The sequence below is a fragment of the Melanotaenia boesemani genome, chromosome 15 (assembly GCF_017639745.1).
Source record: "Melanotaenia boesemani isolate fMelBoe1 chromosome 15, fMelBoe1.pri, whole genome shotgun sequence".
In the NCBI taxonomy this organism is placed as follows: Eukaryota; Metazoa; Chordata; class Actinopteri; order Atheriniformes; family Melanotaeniidae; genus Melanotaenia; species Melanotaenia boesemani.
In genome coordinates this window covers 19,243,837-19,255,880 of record NC_055696.1, presented here as the reverse complement: position 1 = coordinate 19,255,880, position 12,044 = coordinate 19,243,837, and the positions used below count along the sequence as shown (strand labels likewise).

At 44.1% G+C, this 12,044-nt stretch overlaps 2 long non-coding RNA genes across 2 annotated transcripts; both read left to right on the top strand.

The window, feature by feature from the left end:
• Window positions 1-482: 482 nt before the first annotated feature.
• On the top strand, window positions 483-1,946 carry LOC121654129. The gene is made up of 3 exons (XR_006012909.1): window positions 483-688; window positions 772-847; window positions 1,566-1,946. It is a non-coding gene; the product is annotated as an uncharacterized LOC121654129 (long non-coding RNA).
• A 6,794-nt stretch (window positions 1,947-8,740) lies between these two features.
• Window positions 8,741-9,950, top strand: LOC121654130. Its single transcript, XR_006012910.1, has 3 exons — window positions 8,741-8,946; window positions 9,030-9,105; window positions 9,824-9,950. It is a non-coding gene; the product is annotated as an uncharacterized LOC121654130 (long non-coding RNA).
• The last annotated feature ends 2,094 nt before the right edge of the window (window positions 9,951-12,044 follow it).

Genomic DNA, 12,044 nt, shown 5'->3' with positions numbered 1-12,044 from the left:
AACTCTGCATCATTTGACAACTAGAAAAAACTGCAATAAGTAAAAAAAAAAAAAAAATTCTCACCTGTGCTTACAGGCACATCTTTTAATACAAGATGAAATGGTTTCTCAACTTAAAACTTTGTGCTTCTGACTCGTTTTGATGGTATACTACCATTCAATACTAACATCCTTGGAGCCCTGCAGCATCCCGAGGCTGAGAAACAGCACTTTACCACTTTTTTTTTTTTTTTTTCCGGCCTGGGGCAGCATGTGACAGCTGTGTTTTGCTTTATGGTATCCTGTCTCATGCCGATGTAGCCCAGGTGTTAAATAACACAAGCTGATGAAAGAGAGTTTTTTTCTTTATTTAATTTAATTTATTTTACTGCGCTGGCAAAATTTTATTTTCCTACTGCACTTAAAGGCATCACCCAGTTCATTGAATCCCACATGAGGTGTCACAACCGCAACAGCCAATCAGGGGCCACTTCACCCCCTGCTCAGCCGTCAGCTCTAGCAATGAGGCCCTGACAGTCTTCTCCTTCCGGTCTTTTCAACTTCAACCGCGAGAGCGAGACACAGCTATCTACTGCGAGAGCGCTGGAGAGGAGAAAATTTCCGTGTACAAATAAGAAAAAGGAAAAAAAACACCGAATCGCCTTATCAGCCGTGAGTCTGGAGCAGAGCGACGAGGCGAATCACGTCGGTAAGAAAGGCCTGTGAAAAGAAGGAACGCTCGTTAATACTTACCCTGCTCAACCGTGCTAATGTTAGCTCGGTCCTTCACAGGTTAGCTTGTTACTGCATCTTGTGAGCTGCGGAAAGCGCCAAAATCAACACGCTCAGCTTTGAAACCGGAGCAACGGTGAGCAATGTGTCCCTTTAGCTACCCCAGTATTATTGTTCCGTGTGCTAAATATGCCAAGGAAACTACAGTGGCATAAGAGACTGGGAGTGAACTAAGGTGAAATTGTGGTGCAGTGTTTATAATGCGTGACTCAAAAGTGTTATTTAATTTCGTGCCAGTGCATGTTTAAGGAGAAGAAAGAAAGAAAGAAATGTTGTTTTGCTATTGCCAGCTGAGAAAATGAAACCTTTTAATGCATTGTATGATGACATGGTAACAATGAATGTTATTTTACAAGTCTAAATTACATGAAGTAATTCAGAGTAAATTTTGGTGCAGCTTCTCTACAGCATTAGTAGGCCTATAGTGCTGGAGGGGTAATTAAGCACATTTCTTTAAACCCTCTGAAGTTATTGAATGTATGTCTTGCTGTTATTATGATTTCACTCTGTTACATCAGTTATGATAAGCCATCATAATATAGCTAACAAATATTTAGCACTTACCTGAATCGGAATTATTGCAATACTGTCCACATGAAAAGTGACATGTGAGTTCTTGTGAGTTTATTCCATTTATTCAAACTTGAGTATATTTTTGATTGTTGAACAACTAAAAGTAATATTTGACTACATGTAGGATCTTTGAAATGAGATGTTAATTGCATTTTGATTATAGAGCTCTAAAGTGATGTATAAGGATGGAGAGTAATAGATGAACGTGACCTTGTCTATAGGTCAGGTTTTTGGAGTGGACTACAAATCCTGTGGACTGGACGAGATCCCGATGGCGAGCCAAAGGACCTTGGAAGAGAGATAAACATTAGAACACTCCCACATACATTCACGTCGAACTATCAGACTTAAATCAGGTGCACCTGCAACAATTCATAAGGGCCCCAACGAACAATCCTCAGACAATTCTTTCCTGTGTGCACACATTTTTTTATTTTTTCCTTTTCTCCGGGGGGGTTATTAAATTGTATGTTTTACTTGTTGGCCTGTAGGCCTAGTTCTGTAAACAATACATGAGTCACTACTCAACAGTTAACCCTGCATCAGCCATTATTGTTGCTCAAATCCTTGGCTCCAACCGAATCTAAACCTTCTGGTGCTTGTCGTTGTCCTGTTATCACACTGCTACAGTGTGATCAACATCCACCCCTGTGAACTGGGTTTCATTTGTGGCGAGCCAGCCAGGAGCCATCTGATTTGAGCATCAGTTCTGAAACAATATGGATTGCGTTCAAAAGTCTGGTGTCAAAATTCCAAATGCAGTCATTGTTAGTGGGATGACTTGTGTAGATGAACAGGATGAACAAGTAATTGACTTCCTTAAAAAATATGGAAAAATTGAGAGATTCTTTATTGTTGATGATTCACAGTCGGAGTTCTTCCAAAACCTGATCGTTGAATATTCTAGCAGTTCAGCCTTGGAAGGTTTAGAACTTATCTTACCGTACATGTACACGGCAACAGGTGAGCCTACCGTTGCCTATGAAGTTAAGACACTTAGTAGTGTTTACACTACCAAAGTTGGGTGTGATGTTACTAAGACCTATTTAGCTGAACTCAAAAAACTAGCTAAACTGAGTGGTAAAGACTATGGTGAAGTTCTGAAAGAGGTGATGTCTCAAATTGGAGAGGACGTTGAAACCTTGCAACCCGTAACAGAAGAGCCCTCATCTGTTCAGGTTGAGACCACCATCTCGTCACCACCTGCTCCGAAGGAGCAACAGTCCCATAGCTCACCCTCAGACATCACCTTAAGCAACGATGCTGCTGACCATAATGGCAGAAGAACACCATGCCTTTCACTGAATGATATCAACCCACCTGATGTTCAGAAGGTTGTAGTAGAGCACATTGTGCGGAGGCAGGACATTGTCCCACAACTGCAGTCCAGTGTGAGGCTCCGCTCCTTTTCTGGGAAACCCTCCGGGCTTCATAATGAAACTGATTATGATACGTGGCGTACACACATTGAATTACTTCAGACCGACCCTAGCTTGTCTCCACTGCAAATATCAAGGAAAATCTTGGAGAGCTTGCTCTCCCCTGCAGCAGATGTAGTTAAGGGCTTACGTCCAGAATCGCCTCCTGAAGCTTACCTGCGGCTTCTAGACTCAGCCTTCGGTACTGTGGAAGATGGAGAGGAACTGTTTGCCCAATTCCTGAACATCCTCCAAAATCCAGGTGAGAAACCATCCACTTACCTGCATAGGCTCCAGCTAGCACTGAACAGAGCTGCAAAAAGGGGAGGAGTTAAAGGTGAAGAAGTAGACAAACACCTCCTTAAGCAGTTCTGCAGGGGGTGCTGGGATAACAGCCTGCTCAGCGCTCTGCAGCTTGAACAAAAGAAGAGCAACCCCCCCCCAGTTCTCAGACCTCTTGTTAATGATTCGCTCTGAAGAAGATCGACAGCAAACAAAAAGCTGTCGTATGAAAAAACATATTGGCACCATGAAGCAAAGAGCTCAGTTGCAGTTCCATAGTGCATATGCATGTGAACCAGAAGAGAAAAGTGAGAGCAATATTAGTGCTATTGAGGATCTGAGGAAGCAGGTAGCTAGTCTGCAGAGCCAACTAACCAAACTTAGTTCCCAGAAAAAACCACAAGGGGTCTGCATTAAAGGATCAGCTGGAAAGCCTCAGAGCAAAGTGGCAAAACCTGCTAGTGCAGATGCACACGTTCAAGGACAGCCTAAAAGGAAGCAGACATACAAACCTAAACCCTGGTACTGTTTTAATTGTGGCGAAGATGGACATATTGCCGCACGCTGCACCGATCCTGCAAACCCTGTCCTGGTGGCAGAAAAGAAAAAACAGTTGGAGGAAAAGCAGTACAGATGGGAAGTACAGAATGGCTCAAACTTACCTTTAAACGGCTAACAGTTCCTGTTGTGGGACAAACAGGGGCTGAGGAAAATGAAGTATGTCCCCTAGACGTAAATAAGGAACACAAAACCTCTGCTGAGGTCAATAAGGTCCATGTACCTACAGGGAAAAATAAAGTTAAGACAGATTCCAGCTCACAACGCAAGCAGAACCAATCTTTCCGACTTCCCAGCCGGTTGGTTGGCATAAAGACTACAGCTCAGGTAACTGTGGGAGATGAGGAAGTAAACTGTCTTCTTGACTCAGGCTCACAAGTTACAACCGTACCTGAATCATTTTACAAGCAGCACCTGTCAGAGCACACAATTAAGCCTCTACATGATCTTCTGCAAGTGGAAGGTGCAAATGGACAGTTGGTGCCTTACTTAGGCTACATAGAAATGACCGTTAATTTTCCTAAGGACTTCACAGGTGTCCCTGTAGATGTAAACACACTTGCCCTGGTTGTTCCTGACACTTCACAGTCCCTCCTTCTCATAGGAACAAATACCCTCGAGGTATTGTTTGACATTCATTCAGAAACTGACAGAACTGATCCCAAACCCTTCCCACATGGCTACAAAGTAGTCTTTAAGGCCATTGAGCTGAGACGGAAGCAGGCAGCTAACAACCATCAAGGGATTGTGAAAATGCAGGGCAAGAGACCCCAAGTCATTCCTGCCGGTGAAACGGTGGTTGTAGAGGGGGTTGCCCTGGCCAGTGGCCTACGGAATGAAAAGTCAGTAGTCATTGACTATCCATCATCATCTCCCCTACCAGGTGGTCTGCTAATAAAAGCTGGTCTAGTTGTTTTCCCTCAGCTACGACCCCATAAGCTGCCAGTTGTCATAAGCAATGAATCTGACCACGACATTGTCATCCCTGCAAAATGCACTATTGCAGAAATTAGTGCTTATCAGGCCATCCTATTAAAAGAACACAGTATAGCCAACCAATCAGAACCCATCCAGAAACCCTCTGCAACGCAGCCACCCCAAGAGCACACCTTGAGCTTCAACTTTGGCGACTCCCCACTCCCTTTTGAATGGAAAGAACGCATCACTCAGCAGCTCAACAACATGCCGGAAGTGTTTGCACACCACAACCTTGATTTTGGTCGAACAGATAAGGTCAGGCACCACATAAATCTCTCGGATGAAACTCCTTTTAAGCTACGTGGCCGACCTATACACCCTCAGGACATCGAAGCTGTCCGCAAGCACATCCAAGAGCTCCTTGACACAGGAGTCATCAAGGAGTCGGAGTCACCGTTTGCATCACCAATAGTGGTGGTCCGGAAAAAGAATGGCGAAGTCCGGTTGTGCATCGATTACCGGCGCCTAAACCTCCAGACCATAAAGGATGCATACAACCTACCAAAGCTGGAGGACACATTCTCAGCCCTGAATGGATCACAGTGGTTCTCTGTTCTTGACTTAAAATCTGGTTATTATCAGATCGAAGTTGAAGAAGCAGATAAACCAAAGACAGCTTTCGTCTGCCCACTCGGGTTCTGGGAATTTAATCGAATGCCTCAAGGAGTGACCAACGCTCCCAGCACATTCCAAAGATTAATGGAAAGATGTATGGGGGATATGCATCTAAAAGATGCGTTGGTCTTCCTTGATGACGTGATAGTATTTTCCAGAACCCTTGAGGAACATGAAGAAAGGCTCATGAAGGTACTCACCCGCCTCAAGGAGTTTGGGTTGAAACTATCCCCGGAGAAATGCGTCTTCTTTCAAACATCCGTTCGCTATCTTGGCCATGTAGTTTCCAGGCAGGGTGTTGGGACTGACCCTGAGAAGATCGCAGCTCTTAAGACGTGGCCTACCCCCCAGACTCTCCGTGAGTTAAGATCCTTCCTCGGGTTTGCTGGATACTACAGGAGGTTTGTGAAAGGTTTCTCTAACATCGTAAAGCCTCTCCACAACCTAACCTCTGGTTACCAAGAAATCCAAAGTGAAACCAGCAAACCTAAGAAAGAAACCAAACCAACACCATGACCCAAAGGAGCCCTTTGGGAGTCGCTGGACACCAGCTTGTCAGCAAGCCTTTGAAGCAGTCATTCAGAGTCTCACTACTGCTCCTGTATTAGCCTTTGCTGACCCCCAGAAACCCTATATACTGCACACCGACGCCAGCACCACCGGGCTAGGTGCAGTATTATATCAAGAGCAAGAGGGCCAGCTAAGAGTCATTGCCTATGCAAGTAGAGGACTGTCACGAAGCGAGAGCCGCTATCCTGCGCACAAATTAGAATTTTTGGCGCTCAAATGGTCGGTGACAGAAAAGTTTAGTGACTTCCTTTACGGCAATCAGTTCACTGTTGCAACTGACAGCAATCCTCTGACTTACATACTGACGACGGCAAAACTTGACGCGACTAGCTATAGGTGGCTAGCAGCTCTGTCCACGTTCTCATTTAAACTCCTCTATCGCCCAGGAAGACAGAATGGGGATGCGGATGGACTTTCCCGCAGACCACATGGGGCATTAGCAGATGATTTGAAGTCACAAAGAGAGAGAGAACGTATACAGCAGTTCACACAAGACCACCTCTCTGACCCAAAGAACATTGATGCAGTGGATCAGTCTGTTGTGAAGGCAATCTGTCAAAGGCAGCTCACCTACAGTGCAAGTTCTGATGGGAAAGAGGACTCCGTTGCCTTAGTAGAGACACTTGCCATGTCCCCTAGTGCTGTGCCTGATAGCTATGAGCAGGAAGAGCAGTCTGGAGGGCTGCCAGCCATTCCCCATCTAACGGAGACAGAACTAGCAGATAAACAACGAGCTGACCAATGCATAAAGCATGTCATCTTCCAGATTGAGTGTGGGGACACACCGCCCCCTACTTTACGTTCTCAACTCCCCGATCTCCCACTCCTCCTTCGGGAGCTAAGCCGCCTTGAACTCATCAACAGCGTGCTGTACAGGCGACGCCAAGTGGAGTCACAAACAACTTACCAGCTTGTGCTTCCAGCTGAGCTCCGGGCTACAGTCCTCACCAGCTTGCATGACCATATGGGCCACATGGGGATTGACCGCACACTGGACCTGGTGAGGACCAGATTCTACTGGCCGAGAATGGTTATGGACGTGGAGAAGAAAGTAAAGACCTGTGGCAGGTGCATTCGGAGAAAAGCGAGGTCTGAGAGAGCTGCCCCCCTAGTCAATATAAACACTACTCGTCCTCTGGAACTCCTCTGTATTGACTTCTTGTCCCTGGAAGCTGATAAACGTGGAACCAAGGACATACTTGTGATCACAGACCACTTTACCAAGTTTGCGGCTGCCATTCCCACACCTAACCAAAAGGCCTGCACTGTCGCAAAGTGCCTCTGGGAAAACTTTATGGTGCACTATGGTATCCCGGAAAAACTACATAGTGACCAGGGACCTGATTTCGAGTCCAGAACCATCAGGGAACTGTGTCGAGTGGCCGGTATCCATAAAGTCAGAACAACCCCATACCATCCTAGGGGCAACCCAGTGGAGCGATTTAATCGCACCCTGCTCGACATGCTAGGCACCCTCAACAACCAAGACAAGCTGGGGTGGCGTGACCATGTAAGACCTCTGGTCCACGCCTATAATTGCACCAGAAATGAGGTGACCGGATTCACCCCATACGAGCTGATGTTTGGGCGTCAGCCCCGTCTGCCAGTGGACCTTGCCTTTAAGTTGCCAGTACAAGAAAGCCAACACTCATCTCATTCTGAGTACGTGCAAAATCTGAAGTCACGTCTCAAAGAAAGCTATAAGATAGCAATGGAAAAGGCTGCTAAGAGGGCTCAGAGAAACAAAACAAGGTATGACAGACATGTAACTGCCTCTGACCTGGAAGACGGCGACCGAGTGTTGATCAGAAATGTCCGCCTTCGGGGCAAGCATAAGATCTCAGACAAGTGGGAGCCCACGGTCCATGTGGTGGTGAGACGAGCAGGGAACCTCCCAGTTTATACAGTGAAACCCGAAAACAGGGATGGTCCCCTCAGAACCCTACATAGAGACCTGTTACTTCCATGTGGGCACCTACCTGTGGAGGAAAGCGCTGACCACGTACAGAAACCTGTATCACGCAGACCTGGAACCCGTGCCAATCCTGCCTTGGAGGGAGAGAGTTCCTCAGATGATGGAGACGATTTGCTCATTCCAGTCTATTTTAGCTCCCCAGATCCCATGGTCATTGAGGATCATGTACAGCCTGAGTTACCAATGACCGATGTCCAAGATACTCACCATTCTGACAACTCACCCGATTTTGACAACTCACCCGATCTTGACAACTCACCCGAAATGTCCACCAGTACTTCAGATAGTCCCATGATGCTCATCTCCCATCCTAGCGACACTGAGTACTTACCAACCAAGGGAAGCACACTGGCTGAACAAGGAAGTGACCCTGCTCCGAGCCAACCTAGCTTGCCTGTAGATGAATGTCCAAATATCCAGGATGAGCAGCTTCCAGTTTCCCCAGATATATTAGACTCAAATGAGATGAAGGATGTCACCGGAGGTGCAGATCCAGTGGAAAGAAAGGAAGCACCCAAAGAGGTTGAAGAAGAGGGTGAAAAGGCCCCAGTGGATACAGAAACAAAAATGGACTCTGATGAATCTGTCAGGAGGTCTAAGAGAACCCACCAGCCAACACGACGACTTGAGTACCCCGAGCTGGGCAATCCTCTGATCACAGCAGTAAAATCTTTTTTTCAAGGGCTGTCAACACCTTGGAGTGATTTCATCACCGATTCTGCAGAGTCAGAGCATATCTCTGTATTTTCGTTTGAGTAATTACCCATTAACTGCGCCATGCACAGGGACGTGCATGAGTTCAGGAGGGGAGGATGTAGCCCAGGTGTTAAATAACACAAGCTGATGAAAGAGAGTTTTTTTCTTTATTTAATTTAATTTATTTTACTGCGCTGGCAAAATTTTATTTTCCTACTGCACTTAAAGGCATCACCCAGTTCATTGAATCCCACATGAGGTGTCACAACCGCAACAGCCAATCAGGGGCCACTTCACCCCCTGCTCAGCCGTCAGCTCTAGCAATGAGGCCCTGACAGTCTTCTCCTTCCGGTCTTTTCAACTTCAACCGCGAGAGCGAGACACAGCTATCTACTGCGAGAGCGCTGGAGAGGAGAAAATTTCCGTGTACAAATAAGAAAAAGGAAAAAAAACACCGAATCGCCTTATCAGCCGTGAGTCTGGAGCAGAGCGACGAGGCGAATCACGTCGGTAAGAAAGGCCTGTGAAAAGAAGGAACGCTCGTTAATACTTACCCTGCTCAACCGTGCTAATGTTAGCTCGGTCCTTCACAGGTTAGCTTGTTACTGCATCTTGTGAGCTGCGGAAAGCGCCAAAATCAACACGCTCAGCTTTGAAACCGGAGCAACGGTGAGCAATGTGTCCCTTTAGCTACCCCAGTATTATTGTTCCGTGTGCTAAATATGCCAAGGAAACTACAGTGGCATAAGAGACTGGGAGTGAACTAAGGTGAAATTGTGGTGCAGTGTTTATAATGCGTGACTCAAAAGTGTTATTTAATTTCGTGCCAGTGCATGTTTAAGGAGAAGAAAGAAAGAAAGAAATGTTGTTTTGCTATTGCCAGCTGAGAAAATGAAACCTTTTAATGCATTGTATGATGACATGGTAACAATGAATGTTATTTTACAAGTCTAAATTACATGAAGTAATTCAGAGTAAATTTTGGTGCAGCTTCTCTACAGCATTAGTAGGCCTATAGTGCTGGAGGGGTAATTAAGCACATTTCTTTAAACCCTCTGAAGTTATTGAATGTATGTCTTGCTGTTATTATGATTTCACTCTGTTACATCAGTTATGATAAGCCATCATAATATAGCTAACAAATATTTAGCACTTACCTGAATCGGAATTATTGCAATACTGTCCACATGAAAAGTGACATGTGAGTTCTTGTGAGTTTATTCCATTTATTCAAACTTGAGTATATTTTTGATTGTTGAACAACTAAAAGTAATATTTGACTACATGTAGGATCTTTGAAATGAGATGTTAATTGCATTTTGATTATAGAGCTCTAAAGTGATGTATAAGGATGGAGAGTAATAGATGAACGTGACCTTGTCTATAGGTCAGGTTTTTGGAGTGGACTACAAATCCTGTGGACTGGACGAGATCCCGATGGCGAGCCAAAGGACCTTGGAAGAGAGATAAACATTAGAACACTCCCACATACATTCACGTCGAACTATCAGACTTAAATCAGGTGCACCTGCAACAATTCATAAGGGCCCCAACGAACAATCCTCAGACAATTCTTTCCTGTGTGCACACATTTTTTTATTTTTTCCTTGTATGTTTTACTTGTTGGCCTGTAGGCCTAGTTCTGTAAACAATACATGAGTCACTACTCAACAGTTAACCCTGCATCAGCCATTATTGTTGCTCAAATCCTTGGCTCCAACCGAATCTAAACCTTCTGGTGCTTGTCGTTGTCCTGTTATCACACTGCTACAGTGTGATCAACATCCACCCCTGTGAACTGGGTTTCACCAGCAACTGTATATCAACACACTGTCCGTTTTACATGTGCATCATGACTGATTCTGAAAAAAAAGAAAGAAAAAAAAACATTATTAGAGAAAGAGAGGAAAGAAAGAAAGACAGGAGCGGAGCAAAAGATAAGACAAGAATCAACATCAGACTGACTTTCACTGACTGGGGAGAGTTTAGAGAAGAAACAAGATGCAGGATAAATGTTAAATTAGTCATCACTGGGGGCACCACAACATGGCTTTTTTCTTTATAAAATTAATTTTATTTATTTTCTTTATTGTCATAGCATGAGTAAAAAGAAAGGGTATGGGACACTATACAAACATATGTGAGAAGAAGAAAAGAAGAGAAAAAGAAAAAGAGTCAACTAACAATCAGACAGACAAAAACAAAAACATTTAAAAAGATTACATTATTATATACAGTTTTTACACTGAGCAGAGAAGAGATGAAGAAGGAAGGAAAAGATAAATAAATTAAATTAATAACAGTAATTACAAAATAAAGAAATTCTGAAAACCTGAAACTGAACACACAAACAAATAAATAAATAAAATGTAAAAAAAAAAAAAAAAAATCTGTAGTGGAGCTTCATCATGGAAGTTGTGGGAAGTTACCACGGCAACTGTGGCTTGCTGAGTTGCCAGCTCCTTTGTTAGTGATGCAGCTGTTTTGTTGTTGTTGTTTTTTAGCTCTACATCTTTCTTTTATGCCACAAAACAATTAGCTGCAAAATGTGACATGATTTGATATTAATTCAGTACATGAGGCAATTATCTAGCTCTTGTAAACAGCTATATCATTTTTAGGTGCTTTAAACTATTGATTTTCCCAGCATTAAAAGACTGCAACCACAGGATGGTTCTGATTGACTGAAGATTGACAATTCTCACAAAGAAAAACAAACTTTTGGCAAATAAAGCACAAGATTGTGACCGCTGGGAAGTATTCTGGTTCTGGTTTGAACTAAATGCCTGTATAAATCACATATCTCTCAGAGGACACATTACACAGCTTCTATCAAAATGCTCATCCACACTATTTCAGTTTACTATGTCGGAGGATTTTCAAAGGCTACATGCAGGTATGGTGGTTATAGCCGGCCTGCGTGGAGTTTCCTGTTCTCCTCATACATGTTTGTTTTAATTAATTGGTGTCTCTCTAAATTCTCCTTATGAGGGAGTGTAAATGTTTTGTTTCTGGGTTGGCCTGCAGGGTAGCTATTAATACAGTGAGGAACTACTGCAGACTTGATCTACACCATCCTGTGCTTGTAGTTTGAGCACATTCTTGTGGCAAACATACAAAATAAACAGTTTGACACATAAAATATCAAACCTTGTTTTCGCTCCCATTTTTTATGGGAAGAACTCAAAGATTCAAGACTTTTTCTCTGGACACAAAAAGCCCATTTCTCTCAAATTTTGTTCACAAATCTGGTCGTAAAACCAGTCAGTATCTGGTGTGACCACCATCTGCCTCATGCAGTGCAACACGTCTCTTTTGCATGGAGGTGATCAGGTGGAATGTTGGTCCACACCTCTTCAATGGCTGTTTGAAGTTTCTGTTTATTGGCAGGAACTGGGACATGCTGATGAATATGCCGATCCAGGACATCCCAAACATGCTCAGTGGGTGACATGTCTGTTGAGTATGCTGGGCATACAAGAACTGAGATATTTTCAGCTTCCAGGAATTGTGTAGAGATCCTTGCAGCATGAGGCTGGGCATTATCATGCTGCAACATGAGGGCACAACAATGGGTCTCAGGACCTCGTCACAGTATTTCTGTGCAT